The sequence below is a fragment of the Phyllostomus hastatus genome, unplaced genomic scaffold, assembly GCF_019186645.2.
Source record: "Phyllostomus hastatus isolate PE091 unplaced genomic scaffold, TTU_PhHast_1.1 phas_contig_40, whole genome shotgun sequence".
Taxonomy (NCBI): Eukaryota; Metazoa; Chordata; class Mammalia; order Chiroptera; family Phyllostomidae; genus Phyllostomus; species Phyllostomus hastatus.
This window is the reverse complement of record NW_025333872.1, coordinates 45147962-45174161: the sequence shown is the minus strand read 5'-3', so window position 1 is coordinate 45174161 and position 26200 is coordinate 45147962. Positions and strand designations below refer to the sequence as shown.

The window sequence follows — 26200 nt, the reverse complement described above, 5'->3', positions numbered from 1 at the left end:
ACAATTTTTATCTGCCACACATGCATATGCAATAAGCCAGCTCTCCATTTCCACCCCTCCTACCAGTCTCACTGTGGTTTCTTCTTTAAATCTCTTGTTATAGAACTTCCATTCAGCTCAATTTCTGATGGTTCTGAAGAATAGTTGTTTTACAGTTTAGTTGTAATTTCAATGTGTTTGTGCAATGAGGTAAGCTGCATTTACCTGTGCCACCATCTTGACTGGAGGTCTGAAATGCAAGAACTTTAATATTTAGGTAAAAGTTTATCTGTAAAATGTTCATATGCTAATTTCCTATTTGCCTCAAACTATGTCTTATAGCTGATATTTTTTCAATCTATGATACAATTAAAGATCTCACAATTGGTTATCATATTTCTCTTCTTTCATTTTAATCTAGAACTTTCAATGTTTTTTCACTTTAGTAAAAATTTTTTAACAATCTAGATCATTTATTTCTTAGACTAGTACAACATTGGAAATTTGCTTGGCTATCTTATTATTATATTCAAGTTAAATTTTTGACAGGGATACCAAAGGCAGAGATAGCATAGTTGATGTGTTTTATTTCTGCTTGTATCACATAATGTCAACTTGTCCCCTTATTTGCAATGCTAAGTTTGATGGTTCAGTTAAGGTTATGTTATTGTAAATTTACTGTTTTCCCTTTGTAATTAATCAATAATCTATGCAGTGATACTTAGAGATACTATAATTTTCCTATTCCTTGACAATCTTTCACCCAGTGTTTTATTATCCATTGTTAAAAGCACGTCAAGTCATTTATTACATTAGTATTTCAAAATGTTGATTTTCTAATTTTCTTATGCTTTCTATATTTAGTAGTTTGTTTTATTCTGTAAGTAAGAGTTATTGTTCTTCCTAGTCCCAGTTAATTTTTCAATAGTCCCATGGACTCACGAATTCTAATAAAATAATTATTTTCAAAGTAAGTTTCTAGTAAAAGAAGAATGATTTCTACTTTAACAAGAATCAAATTGAATATGAATTATATACATTGATATCAGTTCAAAATTTTTAAGATTGAAATTCTAGCCTACATCTTTCAGCCTTTGTTCATTTTTTTCCTTTAAAGAGAAATTCAGTGCATCTTTATTGTTATGCATACTTCATAATGAGTGAAAAAGTACTTCATTTTCAGGAGACTTTTGAGAAATCTTTCATATTGGGAACATGGCCCAATTAAAATAACTGTTAATGCTTGAAAATATTTATTCTGGACTAGAGATATGCTAAGGTGCATGTCCAGAATCTGTCACCAATTAGCTGTGTGAATGGGCAATCTACTTAATCTCTCAAGTCTTTGGTCTTCTACATTCAAAATGGGAAATAGTAACAGTATCTATTTCAAGAGATTTTGTGTAGACTAAATGATCTAACATACAGCACTTGCACAAGAGCAGTAGAAGATAAATTTGCATAAAAATGAGATGATGCTTATAAAGCATTTAGTACATTGTCTAACACATGGTAAACAATCAATATATGTTAGCTACATTGTTATTATTCTAAAAATTGTTCTTTGTATTTCTATGTTGCTAAAAAATGCTGGAAATTATGCAGAAGCCTGACTTATTCTACATCCATAAAATCTCTTCAATCTATCCCATACATTTTTTTTCTGTCCTATTGCCCCTATCCAATTTTATGTCTTTGTTTTATCAACTTAGAGAATATCAGTAGCCTTCTAGGTTTTTATTTTTTGTTTATGTTTTGTCTTACTCCCTTTTAATATTTTTTCTACTTACCCCTCCAGAGTAATTTTTTAAAATGTAAATTCAGTTATGTCATGACTTTCTTTAAACATAGTTACTCAAGTAATTACCAAGATAGTTCTTACCACCTTACTCAAAATCCTTTCTTACTTGCCTCTGTTTATTTTTTATAACTAGTACTTGGCTATATTGAAAATTGAGGAATCCTAAATGCTTTATTTCTCCTCGTGTTCTTGAGATACTGTAATTTTCTGCCTTGACTATCATCTCTCTTTGGAAGTCTTATAATCTTATCATTCTGTACTCCCCTTCCCTTCTTCTTCCCACAAGTTCCCAGATATGGGATCAGACAAGTTTCCAAAGTGCATAAGCTTTATTGTAATGTGCCTCATTAGCTATAGGTTACTGCAAAATAATGGCATTTCTTTGTATCCACTAAAACTAGCATTCTACCTGGCTCACCCTACCTATTCAGTAAGTAGAACAGAAAGTGTTAAATATATAAATATAGCTATTTAGTTAACTTATATATAGCAGTACCCCAAAATTACCTTTCTTGTTCAGCGCTCGGCTAATTTCCAGTTAACAAACAATTAAGTACCAACAAGCAATTTTGATGACGATAATGATGAAAATGTGGATTCTCTTCCAAGACAAGAAAAAGATCCTTGACTCTGAAAAAGGCAATACCAACTTACGTGTTTGAGAATAGGAGACTAAAACTATTACAGGGTATCTATCAAGTGAAATCTCATATGGACTGTCAAATCATGTCATTAAATTATAATTGTTTACATGGGAAATTGTTAACAATATTAAGCTAAGTTAAAAGCAGTGTACAAGGAGGTGTGATACCACTGTTAGAAAAAGACTGGGAAATATATATACAATTGATAATGTGGATCCTCTGTGTTCAGTGGGATATAGGTTATATGTAGTCTTCTTTTGATTATTCTACTTTGTGTTTTCTGCATTGACTGTGTATTATATGTGTGTGTGTGTGTGTGTGTGTGTGTGTGTGTGTGTACCGATACATCTATCTAATCTAGTTATAATGTCACAAAGCAAGAAAAGGAGCATAGATGTAACATGACAAAATTAACGATTCCTTGCCTTGTTTTTCACTTTCATTAACATGTGGGGTGCAAGTACTATTTTTGGTTCCTTTTTAAAAATATGGGATACCACTCTAGTTAAGTACAGTGTCTCTTATTTTTCAGGAATATTTTAGTATTAATTAAGAAACACAATCTAGACAAATTTAATAAATGCTCTACCATAAATGTAGAAATAAAACAGGGACTTTGTGTGTTTTAAAAACTTAGGAAGAATTTAACACTTCATTTCCTTCTAACTGCTGGATAACACAGAGAAGTAGATTATTTAAACATACTCTAATATATAAAATACATAAAACTCTCATGTATGTGTGTACACACACATTCTTACAGATTTTTAGATTTTATAGTCTTTGAGTTGTAGTTGTTACTAATAAGCTATTATGTATTTTCAGTCAGATGCATTGTTTTGTGGCAGTGAATATCGCTTATGGAATTAGCTGTAAATGAGTAGGTTGAAATCAAAATAGGTTTTATATATGAATTCTCCAAAGGTAAATCTCTTTGTGTGTGTGTGGGGGGGGGGTAGAAGAAATTGGCATACAATTGTATGTTAATTCTGGGCAGAAAACCAAATTAATTACAAAATTAACTACTAAAAGTAAGTGAGTATGTTGTAACAATCATCTTTAATGGCATGTTGAATCTTGCCATTCTATGGATATTACATGAACATTTGTATTTGTCATGAAACTAATTTTGATTGTCTAATATGACATATTCAAAATCTTTTGTTTCTTAGTTCCAGTAAAAATACAGTTTTTATACTTTCATGCCATTCAGTTGGTTTGTTTTAAGGAATTAACACTTGTTTTCATAACGGACTACAGAAAATATTTTAGCAGATAAATCATCTGTGAAGCATATGATAGAGTATAATTTATGAGTTTTTAAAAAGATATATAAATGTGTAGCCTCTAGCCCTACTTAGTCCTTTATAATTTTGGTAGATCAGCTTTCTCTATTCAGATGCTCAGGCAATAGATAACATTTGAGGATCTTGGTCTTAGATGCTTCTGCAGTACCGGGAATTTGTGATTAGTAGTTTATGGAAAGGCTGCCCAGCATTTGCGTTTTCCCATATCGACAGCTGATGCCCATTGTAAGAGCTGCATCAGGAAAACTTCTACTGACAATTTCTTCCCCAAATTTGCCTCTCCATCCATTAGTTGATAAAACAGAAAAACAAAATAAAATAGTACTGAGCATCTGTTCTGTGCACATTAGGTAGACTTTGTATTTTCATTAAAGTATAAATGTTTAAATGACTAGTTAAAATATAAGTCAGAAGTGATAAATTGTGTATATACTTGTATTCTAATTAAATGAGAAGACAAATTTCAAATGGAGACAAATAAAGGCTTGCAGGAAATGGTATGCACATTGAGTTTGAGTAGATAGATATGAAATCACACAAAGACACTTCCAGGTCCAGTGAATGCTGTGGGTAAAGGTGGGATATGTATGAAAAAGCAGCCATATTTGGTGATCAAGTAGTTGGGGGTACATGCAAAAAGTTCTAAATAGTGATTTAGCTAGAAAAGTATGAGATAAATTGGATTAAATCTTAGGTGGAGGGCTTCCTATATGATAGTCTTAAGGAATTTATACTACCACTGTAGTTATGGAGAAATCATCAAGAATTTTTAAGGGGGCTAAAGTAAAAGTTGTGCTGTCGTAGCAACTTTAAGGGAGATCGAAGACTGGATTAGAGGTGAGAGAAACTTAAAACAACTGTGTGTTTGGAGTGACTCAGGGTAAGGACTCTGAAGGAAGGCCCTGTTACAGAGAATGGGAAGGAAGGGATGTGTTACACATTAGGGAGCTAAAAACTAATGACTAGAAAAACAAGACATTAAGGATGAAACATGACTGGAGAATTTCTGAGTTTATCTTTTACTACTATGCTTTGTAAGCCCACTTTACTTCAGTGAAACTAATATAATTGGTCAACAGTTTCTAAATGTAACCCTTACTTTTTGAATTCAATACTTTTTATTGTACTTATTTTTTTTAATTTATTTTTTTAATTTTAATCATTGTTCAAATACAGTTTTCTCCTTTTTACTCCCAATCCAGTCCCCCCTCCCACTATTGTACTTATTTTATGTACCTGACACTCCTTTTCTTCCATATCCTCATAAAATGTTCATGTATTGTGTGTCCCTCAAAAACCCATGTTAACTCCTCTAGGTAACCCTCTCTGATTTTCACAGTCATACTAACCTCTCCTCTCTTAGAAGTCCAGAATATTATATTTGTATATTTCTTATGAAAAATAATTTATTAGCTAAGATATTATATGCTAGTGGTGAAGAGCAACAGCTTTGGAGACAAATTCATATTCTGCTACTTACTAGTTGTGACCTTGAGCAAATTACTTAATCACACATAATCTCAGTTTTCTCATCTTCAACTGGGGAATCATGGTAGAATCTACAGATTCTGAGTGCTATCCAATATTCAGTTACATGATGCATATGTACTACTGAATGACATTCCCAAACAAACATGTGCTTGGTAAATATATTAGGCATCATGTGAAATGATGTGAATTACCTAAACTATATATGGAAATAGGGAATGAGACTCTCCCTTCAAATAATGGGCCAGTCAAATGGAGCATTCTTAATGATGGCTTTTAAAATAGGATAAAGACTTTGATTGGGTGCAGTAGACAAAAAAGGAAAAAATGGCTTCACATATCCACTTGTGCTGTCTCCTCCTTGGTCAGGTCAGAAAACCAGGTAGTTTTCTCCATTGGAATGAATGTGGCTGGAGGCTTGGCTGTGCTCACTGTTACTGATACCTCCCGAAAGTGACTTGGGTCTTTGTCAGAGATGTTTGTGAAAATAGTGGTGGTAGAAAAAGCTGGGAAGACAAGTTAGATTACCAAATTTTTTGGACTGTAAGAAGCACCTAGGTTTTAAGGAGGAAAATAGGGAAAAAAATTGAAGCAAAAACTGTGGTAAAATATTTAATAACATAAATAACCTAGGCCACCTCCCCCACAGGGAGCCAGGTAAGCTACATGCAGACTATAAGACACACCCCCTTTTCCTCCCAAATGGGGGGGGCTTGGTGGGGAGTGTGTCTTATAGTCTGAAAAATGTGGGTAAATTCTGGTGGGAGAGTTTTTTAAGGGGAACCATATACATAAGCAGATCCCATCATCTAACAGTGGTGAGGGCAGAAACACTTTTAAATGAGCCAAGGAATGAATGGCAAAGTGAGAAAATGGCTGGACAGAAAATAGTTTGTCATAAAGGAAAGGGATCAGTGACAAAGTAAACTTATTAGAAGAGTGGATAAAAATTTCTCTAATTACTTGGATGGTCCACATCAAAATGGTTTTATTCCCTTTGGAGGGATTATGATGTGAGACAAAGGCTTGAGAGGTTGGTATTAAAGACTTCTTGCATCCAAAGTTTTCTAAACTGATTGATGTTATCTAGGCAGTTGACCTTATGACAAATTCTTTTTATGTGATTCCTAACAATATTTGGAGCAACGTTTGCAAACATAGTTGGGGAAGTGATCATTTAAAGTTCTTGAAGGAGATGAGCAAAAAAGTAGGATTAAAGTGAGAAAGGAACAAGATTCAAGGCTGAGGTCAAAGTGAAAAATTTCAGGGTTTGTGACTGGAAAATGAAAAAAGTTCTGAGTGGTGATGATGGCTTAAGTATGGCTGTGCTCGTTGACAAAGGGCGATGCTATCAATCTGTCTCTCCAAAGAGGGGGCAGAATTGGGATGAGTGGATCACAGGCTCTAAGAAAATGAAGAGGGAAAAAAGTAATCTGCTACAGAATTCCAGAATGTAATTATCTTTTCTCCTAACTTATTAGTTCATTGGTTTCAATAACCTTTGATATAAAGTTTCTAAGCTTTTTATTTTGTGATGTAATTTGTGATTAATTTACTAATGTTTATTAATTCTTCAGTTGTTAGAATTACTAAATACATGTGTTAATAATCACAATATCAAAAGAAGCAGCTTATCTGCCTTACAAAATAAATTAAATTGAAAGGTTCTTGTTTTTAAGGGCATATTTTGAAATGAAAAGGATTTTCTATAATAGAAATCTTTAGTTTGTTTCAGAGAGGGTAGTAAAACACAATAATATCTTTTAAAGGCATTTTGCATTAGATCTTACTTGTGTTTCCCACCATTTCTCTCCAGTTCCCAATTATGAAAATGAGATATGTATCACTTTATCTAAGTAATAACTTAAAATAATGGCTTGCTTGTATTGCTTATTTTCCTTTTAACTTAAAAGTTATCACCTTAGAATTTTCTCAATTTATAATTGTGTTGTCAAGGACATCGAGTGTAGCACTGAAAGTAAGTGAATTTGTAAATAGCAAATGTGATCCTTTAAAATGAATATACCTGTGACTAGAACAGTAAAATTTTCTTCAGAAAAATCTACCTCATATTTCTTTCTAAAGAGGACTTCATAATTTTTAAAGAGAATGCTTTCTGAAAATGTTGAGGAGGAATTTCTTAATGGTAACTGAAGCAAACAAAAATCAAATTAAAACAAGGCAATTACCTTCTGCAGAGCTTTTAATAGTTACAGTGAAAAATTTGGGCCACCTGCCATGCTGAATTTTATAAGTATGAATGATGTAGAGGCACTTGCCAATATAGTCATGAATAAGTGAAAAAAGAGGGGTTTTATATACTAAGGCAAACCTTCAAATGTAGTTAATAAAAGACAAGGCTTTTCTTTACTGGGTGGAAAGTTATCTGCTATATAGAAAGGCCTACTGAATGAAACATTTGTCCTCAAATTCCTTTTAATCTGCTGTGAGGTTCTGCCTGTTACCTCACTTGGAATAATGTGCCAATTTTGTAAGGATAAAGAGAATTTTATCCTTTTTTCTTTCCTTTAGCTTCTTGATGCAGCATTTCCTTGAATTTCACAGTACCTGCCTGTTTTTAGCAGCTCTAATTTCAGACTATCACTTTCCTGGACTAAAGTGTAAAAAGTGATATTCTCATCTCCTTGACGGAGAATATTCAAGAAATGCAATCCCAGTGAGAATCCTGCTTACTAATGGATATTTCTTTCTCCAGGCATCTTAAAGAATCCTGTTTCTGTTTCAACTCTAATACCTCCTGTTCTTTACAAAAACGGATTAAAATGTCTGGTATCCATGGAGGAATGCTTTTGAGGGAACATATTGCTTTTCTATTATATATTGTAAGTGGTTATTGTTCACAACTCACACCTTAGTACTTTGAGTTAAAGTATTTTTCTTTGCCCCTACAAAAATATTTACTTTGTCTCATAACTGTTTAGAACTAAAGTGCAAGAATTAGGAGAGGTAAAATAGGATTTGACTTGTTTCATGCTTTATACTTTGCTTTTCAAAGTTAATTGGGTGTTGTTATAGATTGAAAAGTGTTAAATGGAAATAATAAAAGATTTTTGTAAATGTATTAGAGATTGAAATCTGTTTTGTAAGTGTGGCAAGGAACCCAGATTCTTTGCACTAAACAAGGATACTTTAGTGAGTGTGGAGAAATATTAAAAACAAACAACAAAAATTTCTTTCAGCTTTAAACTCAGTTTTAAGCAAGTTGTTACTGTGAAATATATTGATTCCAACTTACCTCTATAAATATTGATAGTGGGCTGACTGGTAAAATTTCCAAAATTTCCAAATTTTAACACTTTGGTGTATGTCTGGGTTATTTAGTTATTGTAAGCTTATTGTATGGCTTATCATTGTGATTTCAAACCATCTTAGAAAGGCATTTCCCTTTGCTGTTATCTACTCTGGTGACTACAGTGACACTCATTTTGTTGTTATCGTCAATAGTTCCTCTTTTAGTCTTCAAAGGGCCCTGGTTTGGATAATAAATTACATAGTCCTCTTCCATATAAAGTGTTTGGCTTCTTTTCACACATTTTATATGTTCTAAAGTAATCACTTTTTAAATGTATTTTTGTAGATTATAGCTTTTTTAAAATATACATTTATTGTTACTATCTTATCCAAAAATAAATTTATATGTAACTGGTAGTTATGTCCACTAACAAAAGTAATTACATTGCCCTAAAGTTAAGTTATTAAACAGTGACTCAGGACTTCATATTTCATGATAGCAAACTGATTAATTATAATGCTTTCGCAGTCAAAGTTAGAGCAGAAGATGTAAAGCACCTTATAGGATTACTTGTCAAACAGCTAAATGGAAAGAAAAATTATGTTTTGGAGGAAGAGGCAATTCAACTTTTTTACTTCACTGGAGTTAATGTGCATTAAGAGTGAACTTGCATGAAGGCAAATTTGATTTTCATATTTCATTAAATATTTATGCTATGATCATACTTCCAACTAATCCACATGAAACATAATTTTAGCCTGGACAATGCTATTAGCTCTCTTCTTCCTGTATTACTGATATTAACATAAGTGCCTATTTATAATTTTATTCATTTAGTTATATTCAGTATAACAAGAGTTTATGCTTTTATTTCTCTTTCTCTGTGGAATAGTTACTGAATATACCTATACATTTATGAAATGATTAGAAAATTATGCTAGACAGTAATCGGGTGCCAGAGTGTGTAGTATACACCAAATAGCACAAGACTTTAGCAGAGGTCTGGATCTGGGAGACGCACACTGCTAGGAACAGAAGTGGATTCAGAAACTGAGTTGAGTGCAAAGCCTATTTTTACTGTCTGGTAGCATTATAAGTTAGCGTGAATTACTTAGTCTTTTTGAGCCTCCACTTTCAGCATTTGTCAAATGAGAGGATTTTGCTTGCCTCATCGATCTCATTTGATGTTACAAGAACCCTCATTGCTATTGTAAATCAAACTGTATTTTATTCTAGAGTATTTCAAAATCGAATCTGCTGGTATGTGCTGCACAACTGGAGAGTGTAAGAGACTGGAGACTATCTAGTGAAAATCTCTTGATTCTTCCGAGAGAGTCTTCCTCCCAGATCTACTTAATGCCCTGTTCTCTGTAAACACACGCTGTGTCCTGTTACATTCCACTGTCGTCTTTCGCTGGTATCATGGCTGCAACCTTCTGCTATTCTCTTTTTCTGTCTGCTGCTATTCTGTTGTAGCTAGAGTGGTCTTTCTAAATGTGAGTCTTATCGCAGCACTCTCTTCTTAAAATCCTTCGGTGGTTTCCTATTTCTCTTAGAGTAAAAAACTTAACTCCCACCGCTGCCTTCTCTTCTAGCTTCATTACATGTTTCTCTTCTACATTCCAGCACACTGACATTCTGTAATTGCCTCAGATGTGCCATAATATTTTTTCTCTTTGTTCTTTCTTTGCCTGTGAATAATTTCTTTCCACCCTTTTGTTAAAAATGTTCCTTAATTATTGTGCAGATTTCACTTATATGAGAAGAGATGCCACCTATGGGTGTTTCTACAGTGAGCCCATTTTCTATTCCATTTTGGTCCATTACACTTGCTTATTTAACACTTGGCCTTCTACTAGGCTTAGAGCTTTGTAAGGACAGCATCTGTCTTTCTCCCCAAAATGCCTATCATTCTTCTGATATGAGTTCATCAGAAGTATTCAATACATTTGTTGAATGAATGAATAAGTGAATGACTATAGCAAAGGTGTCAAACTCATTTTCACTGGGGGCTACATAAGCCTCACAGTTGCCTTCAACGGGCCAAATACAATTTTAGGACTGTATAAAGGTAACCACTCCTTAACAGGTAAGCAAGAGCTTGGCGTTGCTGCCAGGTAGTAACAAGGCAGAGAGCTGGATTCAGCCCACTGGCCTTTTGTTTTCCACCTGTGGACTACAGGAAGATAGTACCGTAAATGGGAAGATCTGTGATAAACATTTGACCCAGGTTACTGTAATGATAGTGTCAAAAGAGTAATGGACAAGAATTAACTTACTATGAAAGTTAGAGGAAAGTAGACACTTCAAGCTTCATCCTTCTGAAGAAATGGCAACTTCAGGGGTTTTCAGCCGGCTTTTGAATTTGAGGTTATGATGAGCTTTATAAGTGGAAACATCTTACAGATAGCTGGACATTTGAAATAAGAGACACTGATATAAGAGAAGTGATAGTGGTAATAACAATAGTTCTGTCAACTTGAGTTTTTATAGCACTATTTTTGTTTTTTCAAAACTTTTTTTTTGCCACAGAAATTTCAAATGAGGTTAATTTCTTAGCAAATCATCTAGTGCTTTAGCTGGAGAAATATGAAGAAAAACTAAGCTTATGAAAGATAAAACTAACTTTTGTAACACAGTTATGTTCTATTTTTACTTAAGTTTAGAAAAAATCTAGCCAAAGTCATTTTTGTTTTATTTAGGAAGTGCTTATTAGCAAGTAGATAACTAGGACTCAGAAAGAAAACTGACAAATACTTGTTTGCAGTGAGTGAAGCAGGGTTCCTCAGCAGTAGCACTGTTGACGTTTTGTGCCAGTTAATTCTTTGTTGTGGAGAGCCCTGTAGGATGCTTAGCAGCGTCTCTGATGTCTGCCTACTAGATGCTAGTAACATCACCCCCACTTATAGTTAAAATATTCAAAATATCTGCAGTCTTTGTGAAATATTTCTTGGGACCAAAATACCCTCACTTGAACAATAGTGCACTATAGAATTAAAAATGATATCCTTTGTCATAGATGGAAAAACCATGTCATATATTGGAGACTTGTAATTCCCATGTAAGTTATTCCTAGATCTTAATTCAATCACTACTAATAAATGTAAAGGGCCAATGTGAGTACTTTCACGTATTTCTGGGAATGAAGCAGTGAGGACTCCTGGCTACTTGTCTCAGAAAGCAAAGTCTTCTGAGGAATAGCATCGATGATGGGACCTAAGAAAAGGATGAACAATTAATTTGCATTTTGAGGATCTTCCTCAAAGAGTGCATGACTCTGCCTGCACCTTTGACTTGAGGCTCAGGATTAAAGGGTTGGGGAGTACTTACATTTCCCCAAAGGCAAGCCTTTACTTATAGGGTGTGCACTTATGTATATAGTCTTCTTTATTTTTGTTCATATGCATAGATATGGAAGACAGTGAACATTTATCTTATAATAGAAAGACATGATTTTCAAAAATAAAATAGCCACATATTCCTATAGATTGGAGAAACATTTTGGCCTTCTCATATATTATTATCATTTGCTTTCTCAAAGATTCACATTAGTTGTTTGGCTGTAGACTACCAATGTTGTATTAATAAATGAAAATAAAACCATACTTTTTCACTTAGTTATTGCTAGTGATGGTATAACATGCTTCTACAGTCTGTCCTCTCTCTTGCTTCTTATCTTCAGACTTGTTATTAATTATGAGAAGACCCTACCTTCTCCGTAACTTGTTTCAAACCCACATGTCATAAATCTCTTATAATGAAAGTTCTGTGGGTAGACTGGCTAAGGGAAATAATGACAGAATAATCCCTAATAGTACTGTGACTTTTTCCCCCCATTTTGTGGTCTTAAAGGAAAAGAATGGTAGCTTTCATTTTTCTTAGGAGTCTTTAGAAAAAAATCATCAGACTTTGCTAATGTGTATAGAAAGCAGACTGATATTAAAATGTGTATGGATTATTACATCACTGGTAAGGGTAGCAAAGAAAAAAGCATGAACTGACTAGAACAAAAGTTATATTACCATGGAAATCTGTTCTTTTTTGTATTACTCCCCTCTTTTCAAATCTCTGATATTTTATCAGTCTTTGTCATGTTGCTTTATTTTGGCATTAATTGGCAAGTTGCACAGATTGAAATGTATTTGGCATAATTCTTTTTAGAGTATAAGGTAGAGTCTCTACCTAAATAATAAGCTACATGAAATAAGTTTATCTAGAACAAAAACAACAGAAAGGAAAATAGGTTATTTTCAATGAAGATTTTTTTAAATTATGTTATTTTAAATAATTCAATATACATGATATTTTTAGTTGTAGAAAATATTAAGGAATTCCTAAGCTGAAACTTTCTGACATTTAGCTACATAATTTACATATTCATGCAGTAAAACAGATTCTTTGAAAAAATGTTGGAGAATATTCAGAAGTTTTTGTATGTTTTAGTGGAAGCAAAATTATCTTAATTTTTTAAAATAGTGTTCTTTACTATATGTTAGTGCAATAATGATATACTAACTGGCATGTGTAAAATATTTAGTATGTGCTAGACACCGCTATAAGTCTGTTAATTTAGTCCATATAACAATCTATTAGGGAAAAAACTACCACTATTTTTCGTCAGTTTCTTATCCATGAGGTCAGTTTGGAAAATTCCAGCCATTGTTAATATAACAAGAACAGTTTGCATGACATTAATGTAACGTGGCAGCCCAAGGAGAATGTACTGGAAAGCTCATGTGTGAATAATGATGACTGCACTGCTAGTCAGTAGGGGCAGTAGATGCTGTTGCATGAGCATGTGTACTGTGTGGCAGTCACATTCAAAATGACTGAGTAAGAAGAGCAATGAATCTGCATCACAATTTGCATTAAGCTTGAATATTCCTCTGAGGAAACTATTTGGATGATTCAGAAGGCCACGGCTATGGGCAACTGGTGATTGGCAGCTTCATCATGACAATGTGCCTGTTCATGCATCACGTCTCCTGCAGAGTTTTTTGGTGAAACTTAAAATCACCCAGGTGACTCAGTCCCCCTTTAGCCCAGATTTGGTGCCCTGTGACTTCTGGCTTTTCCCAATATTAAAATTCCCTTTCAAAAGGAAGAGATTTCAGACCATTGATGAGATTCAGAAAAATATGACAAGACAGCTAATGGTGAATGGGAGAACTGTGAGGTCCCAAGGTGCCTACTTTAAAGGGGACTAAGGTGTCATTGTTTTATATACAATGTTTCTTCTATATTCTTCAATAAATGTCTCTATTTTTCATAGTACATGGCTGGAGACTTACTGCACAGATCTCTATAGTGGTCTAGTTGTAGGTCTAGCATTTGATCTAGGATTTGAACTCAAGGTGTTTGGCTCTACAGCCTGAATTCTTAAAGACTATTCTCTACTATTCTATAAACTTTTTCTTAATCATCTGTACATATTCACACATATAAGTTTCTCCTGTTTTAGCAATTAAAATTGCAATCTACATAAATATACTTAAGACACCAACATTCTGGGCAATATTAAAGACTTGCTTAGTGAGGTGTGCCACTCAGATGGAAGACTCTAAAGGACCAAACTGTTATGAAATATAAAGGAAATATAATTAACACATTTATTTAATTGGAAAACTACAGTAACTATCTTAAAAGATTATAAGGGGAGTGTAATATCCCCAATGTTGCATCTATAGAGATATAAAGATATAGTTGTAGATATAAGCATACAGACATACAGACATATATAAACACAGATGCAGACAGAGATACAGATATTGATATAGACATAAACTTTATCTATAGTACTTTATGGGAGTGGAGAGAGAGAGGAGGCATCCAGTCGCCTAAACCAGAGGTCAGACACAGCTTAACTAAGGATGTGTGGTGGAAATTTTAGCAAATGCATTTGTTGTGAATCTTTCTCAGAAAGGTCAGTACCACATAGCTTACTCCTTGACAAGAATTCCTCTAAATTTGAGCCTGACTCTAAAAAAAATGATCTACTGAAATACCTTCTGTGAAGCTCCATGTTATTTTTGTGCTTTCTTCTGGTGGGTAATTTAATATTCTACAGACTGCATGTCATTTGGGGATATAATCAACACTGTCTAATTTATATGATAAGAGAAGGATTTTATTTCGGAAAAATCTAAGAACTTCAAAATTTGTATTGACGTTGTGAGTAGACCTGTTTCTCTAATAACTATAACTTGAAAAGATCTACTTTGTAAGCCTCTTACTTAAAGGAACATTAATTTAAACTACAAAATAATTGTTGAAAAATGGCAAAAGGGATATTCACATTATTCTAAGATTAGACATATTTCCTTTTATATTGTTGGCATTTGGCAAGGATGACCCTTGCTTTTTCATGCTGTAGGTGTTGTGTTCATTATGGTGAAGTGAAATGAAAGCACATGAGTATTTTCAAGCATCAGGTACCTCATTTTCCTATTTGTATACATCCCCTCACGAAAAGTGTGTTTAGATTATCCCTATTACATTGGACTAATTCAATCATACCTTGGATTTTTAGACATACTATTTATTTACACATACTATTTATTTAGACATATTTTCAACTAGTATTCTTATCAATCTTTTGTTGAATGTGTACACCAAAGGGTAATTTAACTTAAATGTTAAAAAATAAATCTATTCTGAAAATATCATCTAACCCATTCCACCAGGACAGTATGTGACCTGGAACAGTGTGTCTTCACAGTCTGCTATCTACTTTCCTTCTGAATACTCTTCACCATTTCATTTGGGGCAATCTTTCAACTTTTTCATTCCTTCCTTAGTATCTGTTTTATGATTAGTATAAATTTATATTTTCAAAATTTTGGTAGGTTTTGAGGTGATTTGATTATAATTAATTTGGATGATTTTATATATTTTCAGCTTTCTGCACACAGTATTATATTACAGCACCTTTAGTGTAGAAATAGAATCAATCATTATATTCTAGAGAACTTTCATCAAATTGTTCTTGGAAATGTTCACATTGCATTATCATCCATTACCTTGAGAACACAGTATTTAACTTCTAAATTTCTCAGTTGTTTCAGATTGAGGTATGCAGGAGTATATATTGAGTTTGATACTTTGTATTGCTTTGCTGAGCTCCCACTTAATGAAAAGGTGCTTTATGTTTTTATCCAGTTTTCCTGTTAGGTTTACATTTCAACTTGAGACAAAAGTGAAATAATACATGTGCATATAAATAGGCTTTAACACTTAGTTTTTTCATGCTTCCTACTCCATATGTTATAGGTTGAATGAATTAATTTATCATAACAACATATGAGATTGAATGAGAAAACAAAAATGTACAGGCAAGGTGTGTGGAAAAATATACATATATAGTTGTGTTCATAATAAAAATAAAAGATGTAATAACGCATTGTATTAAAATTAGTTTTTTGTTTGCTCCACAATAATTGTTTTTAAAATTTGAAAGAGAGCCGGTAAGAAATAAATTAAAATCATTTTTCATAATGTAAGGCATCAGTGATATTTCTGTGTTTTCCAATATAAGTGATAATTACAAGTATTTATTTTAATAGTGGCCTGTCTAGTTCCAAATTACTACCAGAAATACAAGAACTTGTATACATTCTAGACTAGCAATTCTGGATTATCTAAAGTTAGAATATTGTTGTTTTTCAGCTTGGAGAATGAGTTAGTTATTCTTAAAGAACTAAACTAGACATATTTTTCACATCTAACATAGAGACTTTTTCTAGAGTTTACTAAAAAGTATATTAAAAGATTTTATTAGTACTTGCATTATCTGTTTGCAAAATGCTATGGATGCAAAATGTATAAGATACAGATATAACTGATAGATTATCTTCTTGGTGTAGAAATAAAAATTAGCAATAAACTTATATTCTATTATAAGGAGTAGGAAGTATGGGAATGCACTTACAGCACTTTACTATTTTGTATCTCTAATGACTGTTTACCTCATATGTAGTAAATATATACGCATGGGCATATATGTCTATATCTGTTTGCTTTTTATGTGTGTGCATAGCTAGCTTCTTTTTTTGAATAATCGATTGAGCTGAGAAGCATCATTTGTTATTACGGATTTTTTCTTCCTGTTATTTTCTTTTATTTCTAAAAGTTAAGGATTGGGTCAATCTTATCATTGTTCTGATGCATCTTTTGTAAATGTCATGCTTCAGGGTAAACTGATTTCTTTATGATCTTCAGAAAATTTTCTATTGGCATAACAAATGATTATTTATCTCCCTAAATGTTCAAATGGCCTTAAACTGCTTTAGGGTTATTTGCTTCACAAGGCTTAGTATTGATCCAGATTTTATAACTGACTAAATAAGGAAAAATTGTCTTAAGAAAATAGCTAGAAAGATTGCTTTAACTGGTGATTTTGTTTTAATCATTTTGAAATTATTACAGAAAGCTGATGGTGAAAAGGCATGACTGAGACTGCTTGAAATGGAAGGACTTAATTTCTCTAAGAAATTAAGATGGAAAAATACAACAAAAAAAGGAACAAGATGGAATTTTTTTATTTTGGCTATGGATTTTTAAGGCTTTTCTAAATATGCAGATTTAAGTATATTATAGAAGAAAAACCTGTTATTGATGAATCACTCACAAAATACTCTAATTTTAATTCTTTGAATTGGACTAAAATATATTCACTTTATTAAACACAATGAAATCTCAAACATTTGTATTTATATTTCTTGTCTAGCTGAAATTCTTTTTTAAAAAGATTTTATTTATTTATTTTTAAAGAGAGAGGAAGGGAGGGAGAAGAAAAGGGAGAAAAACACCAATGTGTGGATGCCTCTCATGCGCCCCCCAAATGGGGACCTGGCCTGCAACCCAGGCATGTGCCCTGACCTGGAATCGAACTGGTGACCCTCTGGTTTTCAGGCCAGCACTTAGTCTACTGAGCCACACCAGCCAGGGCTAGCTGAAGTTCTTTCAATTTGAAGTAACCTGCCCTTGTAGAATATTCTGATAGTGCCAGATGCACTATTAGTCTCATTGAGCCTAATGAGACTATATGCAGTTAGGATGTGCAGTTAGTCTCATTGAGAAATGTGCCAAGAACTGCCACAAATAGGTCTCCAGTTTAAGTATAATTGGTCAGTCCTATGACCATACACATATTTCCTGCACATCTACTTGCGCTAAGTAGTATTCTCACTTCACATTGATGAAATGCTTCAATTTGGCAGGAAAGGTGACTTTAGAATCTGTATTCACCACTAAACAAGGAGATAATTAAACACATTCTAAAAGATACAAATTAAGGCACAATATTTATAATTTATATAAGTAATTATTATGAAATATCAGAATCTTAGCTAAAAGACATAATCAAATGCTTATACATACCACTTGATGCTAGGTCAAAGAATATGGTGTTTAGATATCATTATGTCTATCTTTTAGCAGATATATCTTTGGTCCACTGCCTGACAGTGCAAAGAATAGGCAAACAATAATTATTTAATTAAGAAATGAGTGATTTGACTATACTTGCTTAAGAGTTAGTGTTTCTTGTATACATACACATCTGGAAATGGCAAAGTGACTCAATGTTTATCAGAGTAGATAGTATAGTGAGAACTTTGCATGGAAAATCAGTTTGTGAAAGAATCATAGTAGTTATTTATTGAGTGCTTATTCTCCACTAGGCACTGTGCTAAGTCTTCACATGAATCTGTACTTTAGTTCACAACATTCTTATGAGGTCATCTTATTATAAGGTTTCTCTGTTTTTGTTTTTGTTTTTTTCAGATTTTATTCATCCATTTTTAGAGAGGGAAAAGAGGGAGAGAGAGAGAGAAACATCAATGTGCGGTTGCTGGGGGCCGTAGCCTGCAACTCAGGCATGTGCCCTGATTGGGAATCGAACCTGTGACACTTTGGTTCACAGCCCGCGCTCAATCCACTGAGCTACACCAGCCAGGGCTGGTTTCTCTATTTTAAATATGGGAAAATGATGCTCAGAGAACATAAGCAAATTTACAAACGTTATGTAGCTGCTACATGCTGGAGGGGAAGCCAAACTGATAATTTCTATAAAGGACAAGTTGCATTGCTTTCGTATTGCTGTTTAAGAGCTTCTTGTTCATGATGACATGACTTAAAGGAAATCTTTTAGAAAAATAAAACAACACTGTCAAAAATAAGCCACATTTTTTGTTAGTGACTACAAATAAGTAATGAAATGTTTGAGTTTGGTCAGTTACCTTCTCCTAATTTAAGTGTTTTTATCCATGACAACCCCATAACTATATTACTTTGCTATAAACTTGAATTAGATTTAAGATTACTGTGTGTATGTGTGTGTGTGTGTGTGTGTGTGTGTGTGTGTGTGTGTTTAATACTTACGTGGCAGGGGAGTTACCATGATCACAAAGGTGGTTTTCCCAGGGCAATTCTTTTCCATTGCACTCTGGATGGGCTGACCCCTGTGATTTCCCCAAATGTGGGAAACTTGAACGGCACAATTTGTGGTAGTGGGGGACTGGGTTCATGCTCTCACCTGGCAACAACAACAAAAAAGATAACTGTATTTTAGTTGTTTTCCCTCAGGGTTACTAAATTCTGAGATTTCACAGATAGTTTTGTTTTTATTCTGTAGTTTGATATCTCAGAATGGACCTATGAGGACAATATCGTGTGAGATCCAGAAGGGTCTAATTTCATTTTGAAATCATTCCTTTTATGGGAGTTGATTTTAAGTAATTTACTTAATTTTCAAACTTCATTTCTGGATCCTTATTTGTGAGAATCAAAGTGGATGTGCACATCTGTGGGAACACAGACAGGGTTTGACAGCAATGGGATAGAGAAGGTTAGAGGGGAATTGTTACTCGGAGGGGTCCCTGGCACAGGGACATGTCTCTGGCAGGGATGGCATGAGAGGCAGGACAGCCTTTGAGAACCTTTTACACTCTTGTGGGGGCACCACTGAAAGACTAGGGGGTGTTAGTTTGTATATGGGGTTTTGGGAGTGTGGTAATGGTGGTAGAAACATGTTTTAACGTTAGTATTACATTAAAGACAATTATATGGGAGTTTGAACAGCTAGATGATTGATTACAAATAGAAATATAAAAATGGCTAATATGTCTGTAGCACTCTACCATTAATAACAAGGAAACAATGACGTGGTAGCCCAGGAATGTGCAGTGGCTTTGTCCAAATTGCATGCCAGTAAGTGGTAGAGTAGATCTGAACACAGATCATTTCAGTTAAAATCCAGTTCCCTCTTGCTGCAACACAGTACCTCTTTAACATAGTCTAATATTTATACAGTAGAATAAGAATACAAAAAAGATTTTGAATGTTCTAACTTGACATCTTTATTCCTTTTAAATCAGTTTTGTAATGTCACTAGAACAAGGGTGATATCCTGATAAAATAAAGAGTAGTTCAATGTCAGACCTCAGCAGAATTCTTAACATATTCCAAACTGGTAATTTAATAAAGGAGAAAACACTGTGTTTACATAATGCTTTATTTTCTTTTACAGTCTAAGTCTTAAAAATAAAACTTGTAAAAGCTTCTTATTTTATATTTCTTTTCCACTATATGGAAAGAAACAGGTCTACTGTTTCTCTTTAACCTTTCTTTTTAGTTTTAAAAATCCTAAAATTAATCTTTCTTTTTAGTTTAAAAAATCCCCTGATTAAGTTCAGTACTTGAGCACCTGTCATTGCAAACTTTATATTGTGCCTCGTTCCTTTGCTGAATTCTCACGGGTTAGTTGCACGGTACTTTGGATGGTGCCTCACAAACTGTGATAAACTCATTACATCATGTTGTTTTTATCCTCCCTGCCCGCTGTTCATTCTCAATATGAGAAATCCTAGCATATCAATGACAAGAGGGCTGGCTTTCAGACAGCCTTTTGTAATTATTCCCACTGAGGCACTGTCAATAGGATTAAAACACAAAATCTGGACCTATTTGTCCCAGATGAGGCAGCACCTTGAGCAGTGGGAGCACAATTTCAACAAGCTGCGCTTTCCCCTTTGCATTATAGAACCACAGACATTAATATGACACAAATATTTGAAAGCACCTATGGAAACAGACTCGATTTCCCTGAATTAAGGAAAATGTCCATCTGCAATAAATAAAAATAACAGCATGTATTAGAATCCCTAACTATGTATGTATAGATTCTACAATAATGTTAAAGCCCAAGCACTTCCAATTACAGAAGAATCCACTTATACTTCATAATTAATAAACTTTTTGCAGCTGCATAACTGTGGCTGGAAACATCTGCAAAGCCTCATATTTTACACATAGACACATGCACATCATTCCCTCAGAAAAAGTTCAGTTGTGCTTAAAATCACAGGTTTTGGAAAGAGTAAGACCTGAGGAAGCTAAGTCTAGTTGTATTCAGTTATCCCATGGAAGAAGAATGGAGGGGTAGGAAGGAAGGCAACCAGCCTTTGTCTGGCAAAATGCTGTGAACAAAAAGTAAGAGTATTTAAGATCTATTCAGATGTTTACTCAAAATCACATTTTCTATAATGTATCAAAAATCTCCCCTAAATACAGGCTTGGTGTTGATAAGTATCTATTTCTTTTAAGTTGTAAAATTACATGGATAAAATTGCTATTTGTCAGATAAAATATTCATTGTTATTTATGTGACTCTAAAATTAAAAAATGGTAAGAAGAATATATTGATTATAGATGTTCAAAATTTTAAAGTAATTTATAGTTAATTTATTTTACCTAAATACAGCTTTATGAACACAGATGAATATAGAATATGTGTTAGAAAAGCAAAGTAATATATAATCAAAAGATAAAACTTGCTACTATTTGTTTGTTTACTTAAATGTTAAGTTTGAAGTTTCATTATTAATGGATTTTATTATATGTAACAGCTCTACTGAGATATAATTCACATGTCATACATTTCACCCATTAAAATAATTTAGTAGTTTTTGGCATAGTTATAGAATTGTACAACCTTCACCACAAATTAATTTTAGAACATTTCCATCACCCCACAAAAGGAACTATGTACCCATTAATAGTCACTTACCATGTCTCCCCACTGTTCCAACCCCTAGAAACCACTGATTAACTTTCTGTCTCTATAGATTTGCTTATTCTGAATTTCTCATAAAGGTAATTACATAATACATAATCTTTTGTGCCTGTATTTCTTCACCTACACAATCTTTTGTGCCTGGATTTCTTTACCTAGCATAGTGTTTTTCAGTTTATCCATGTTATATCATGTCAATATTTAACTCCTTTCAATTGCTGAATAATGCTCCATTGTGTTTATTCATTTATTAGTTGATGGGCATTTGGATTGGTTCCACTTTTTGGTTATTATGAATGAATCTGCTCTGAACATTTATGTATAAGATTTTGTGTTGATACATGTTTTCACTTTTCTTGATCATATACTTAGGAACAGAATTGTTGGGTTATAAGGTAACTTGTTTTACCTTTAGAGCACAGGTGGCACACAAAAGACCCGAGGGCTGAATCTGGCCCTCCACCCTGTTTTATCTGGCCCGCACCTTGTTTCTACACGGGCACAGCACAGAGCTTGAGCTCTCACTTAATTGTTAAGGAGTAATTGCATCATACAGTCCAAGAATTACATTTGGCCCTTTGAAGGCAACTGCCAGGCTGATGTGGCCCCTGGTGAAAATGAGTTTGACACCCCTGCTTTAGAAGAACTGCTAGTTTTTTTCAGAGGCTGCAACATTTTACATTTTACAATTACAGTGTATAAGAGTTCTGATTTCTCCATATTCTTACCAACACTTGTTTTATCTGTCTTTTTGATTGTAGCCATTCTATATAGTATAAGTGTTATTTCATTGTTGTATTGACCTGCATTTCCCTGGTGGCTAATGATGCTGACCATGTTTTTGAGTGTTTATTGGCCATTTGTGGTATCTGCCCTTGAGGAATATCTATTCAGATTATTTGCCTGTTTTTTTGTTGGCTTATTAATGATTTTTTAATTTTTATTTTGCTTAAAATGTATGTCTAGATTTCTTAATAATTTCTTATTTTACTTCCCCACTCAATTTTATAATGGAGATATTTTGTTATTATGCATTCTTTAGAGGTTTTGATAGTATGAGAAAAGACCTAGAACCTACAGAATGATGATTCTAAACACCTGGAAACCTTTTAAAATATAAACATGTCCAGGCTCCAGAAATGATTCAATTACTGTGATAGGGCCAAGTCATTAGTGCCTTTTGAAAGCATCCCTAATATGCAGCCATGGAGCATAACTGACCGAGATGATGGATTATCAGTGCCTTGATGTCCAGGATGGTATCAAAAAGCCTGAGGTTAAAATCAGAGTTTAAGATTTCCTAGAAAATAGCCCATTAAGGATCAGGGAGTTGTTTTTGGCTGCAGAAGTCTATGGATTTTTGAGTCCTTAGAAATAAAACTAGATGAACTATCCCCTACACTTACCTTTATAGGTAATAAATCTAAAGTACCAAGGCTAGTCTGAGCATCTGCACCTCCTTCAAAAAGAAGAGATACTGTTCCATTTCACCTAATTGCTTAGACTGAAGGGTAGAAATTTGCCTGTGGCTTTTAGCATGGCCTTTAGGATTGTTCATTTGAGAACACAGTTCTTAAACCAGTGCCTGATCATTCCACAGACCGCCTCGTGCAAGCATACACTCAAAGCCCTGACACCCTGTTGCCTGACCACTTGACATCCATTGAAGACAGCTGTTGGACATGCAGTTGTTAGGAGACTCTGACAGAGTATGAGGATGCAGTATAAATTCTCCTGTATAGTTAAATTTCTCTGTGTTTAAAATTTTGTAGCAGCGTTATAATTCTTAAGTAATTGATGCATAAATGGGAAAGCCTATTGCCTTTTGTTTTCTTTTTAAAGGAATTTAAATCCCACATATTATTTGAACCAATTGAGTTACATAGGGCATTTAAATACTCTTATTTTAAGTAGTGGAAATTAAATATATTCGATTACATTTATTTTATTGCAATAGATACTATAACAGATTTTATAGTATAATATATTATAATTTTGTTGATATATTGAAGTAAATAATAATGTTAATGTCTAGTAAACAGAAGTTTCATGTGCTTCCTTGATGCCCTTTTTTGATTTTTTTTCCATTTAAAGAGCAGACTAAATGAAAACTTGCTTAATATATGAAATCTGACAAGATTATGGTTCTTGGCTCTAGGATAATGAATTTATGTTATTTTATTCATTAAGGCCTTAGAGGCTGAAAAAAAATAAAAAGAATCAATCCCTGGCCTTTGTGGTAACACTGAAAAAATAATGTTATTAAAATAATAGGTGAAAGACTTTTTTACAAAAGTAATAAAATGTTGAAAACAAATTTTATACATTTTTCCAATTTTTATCAATCTAATGAAACATTACCTTAAGGGGTGGTGAATATGATACAATATACAGATGATATATTATAGAATTGTACACCTGAAATCTATATAATTTTATTAACTAATGTCACTCCAGTAAATTCTATAAAAAAGAAAATATATATAAATACAAAAAAGTGTTCAGTTAAAAAACCAAAAACATCAAAAGGCAGGAAATTAAAATTATGTTTCTTATTGTACCTAACTTTGCCATAGACACATAATATTAATGTTTGCTTTGAGTTCAAATGCTGTTGAAAAAATTGAGAAATAAAGCAAAGTAAAAAGAGTTTTAAAACTACTATTGCACAACTCCTAGAAGGTCATTCCTATATACTTCAGGGTTATGTATGAAAGGAAATTTGTCTTTGATTGAGGCTTCAGAAGTCATTTACCCTAAAAACTTTTTTCTAGTACTTTATAGAAAACCAGCTGCATTTTGTAGGGGGTGTGGGATTGCTTTGGTTTCCATGTAGCCTTTTTGGGAGCAGTTGGAGAACTCAACTAATTCTTTCATGTTTTGTCATGTATAATGCACCCCATGCTGTTGGGCCAAACTTTCAGGAAAACAATATTTCATTTCAATTTTTTAATTCAAATTTTATTCATTTCTATTTAGATACTTCATTTTTGTATAATAAATGAATTTTAGCATTTATTTTTGAACATATATGGTACAAGAAATTTTATGTAACAAATAATTACAAAACACAAGAACAGATACAAAGCATTTCAGGTACTACCCATGTATATTGCACATCCTTATTTTTCCCTGAAAAATTTGGGCAAAAGTGCTCAGTGTACATGGCAAAATGTTGTATTTGGTCAACTGTCAGATGTCACTGTCACCCCACTTTCTGTTTGATTGTGTTATTCAAGATAATTCATGTAGATATTTAACCTAAAATTTTAATTTTAAGAACATGTGTTACTTTCTTCCCAAACTTCTTAACCACCCAATCACTCACTGTTACCATAAGAGTCACAGCTTATCTTGTTGCATGTTCTTGATTTGACATCATAGCTCTAAAGATTTTGTACAGCAGTCCGCTTATCTGTGGGGGATATGTTCCAGGGCCTCTGGTGGATGCTCGAAACCAAGGAGAGTACGAGGCTCTATATATACTAAGTTTTTTCCTATACATACATATCTATAATAAAGTTGAATTTAGGAATTAGGCACAGTAGATTAACAATGATAACTAATGATAAAATAGAACAATTATAATTGTACTGTAATAAAAGTTATGTGAATGTGTGTTCTCTCTCTCAAAATCCTGTTGTGCTACACTCATCCTTCTCATGGTGATGTAAAATGATACAATTATGAGATGAAGTGAGGTAAATGAGGTAGGCAATGTGACACAGTTAGGCTACCCTTGACCTTCTGACAGTACATCAGATGGAGGGTCACCTGCTGTGGGTGGCCCTGGATCATGAAGCCATGCCAATTGACGGTGGTAACAGAAACTGTGGAAAGCAAAACCCCAGAAAAGGGGGGATTCTTTCACTTCCTTTTAATAATAGCTTCCTTAAAAGTTAAGTCAAAACTGTCTTGTTACAAGTCATTATTTTCAGTATTAACTGAACTGAAATAAAATATTAGTTCAAAGAAAAAGAAAGGAGTTTCCATTCTGAGAAAGCTATGCTAAGTTCTTTATTCTAGCAGTTCACCATTCTCATATTTTTCACCTCAAAAGTAATTTTATTTTTTTTACTTTAACTTGTCAGTGCTTCTTTTCTTGAACAACTTTATCTTCTGTATTTTATTTCAGTATTAACTGAACTGAAATAAAATATTAGTTCAAAGAAACTAGTGATTAGTTCACTAGTGTGAAAACTTTGATGACCACATTTTTTCCAGTATTGCTTCTATGATTATCTCTTTAATAACAGCTATGCACGCAGTCCATCATTTTGCAGGCATCATCAGTGCCAGCATTCACAGTGAGATTGAGAGAACCTATTTAATATATATTCTGCAAGGTGTGCCAGGCTATCATTTCATAGTTCTCTAAATTAAAATAGTAGCTTTAAATTAGTAAAAGGGTATAGTCAGAGACAATAGGGACACATTGAAAATTAATTTGGGGGGTTGCTAAAGTGCTTCAGAACCATTGAATAAGTGCCAAACTTTGGCTTATTCAGCAGTCAGCACTGATAGAATGGCATATGGTTGACTCTCGGTAGTCCTGTGTTCTAAATCCAGCTTTAACTTAGACAAACGGAATGATTTGAAGAACTCAGGTTACTTTTGCTTCAAATCTGTTTTCCCATCTGTTAAAGTGGTAGCAGA

General features: G+C 33.5%; 1 protein-coding gene and 1 non-coding gene across 6 annotated transcripts in view; both read left to right on the top strand.

The window, feature by feature from the left end:
* Positions 1-26200, top strand: part of EPHA7 (EPH receptor A7) — a 175502-nt gene that overhangs the window by 33222 nt on the left and 116080 nt on the right. The window lies entirely within an intron of this gene.
* LOC123822310 lies at positions 18845-19009 on the top strand. The gene has a single exon (XR_006786280.1). It is a non-coding gene; the product is annotated as a U1 spliceosomal RNA (small nuclear RNA).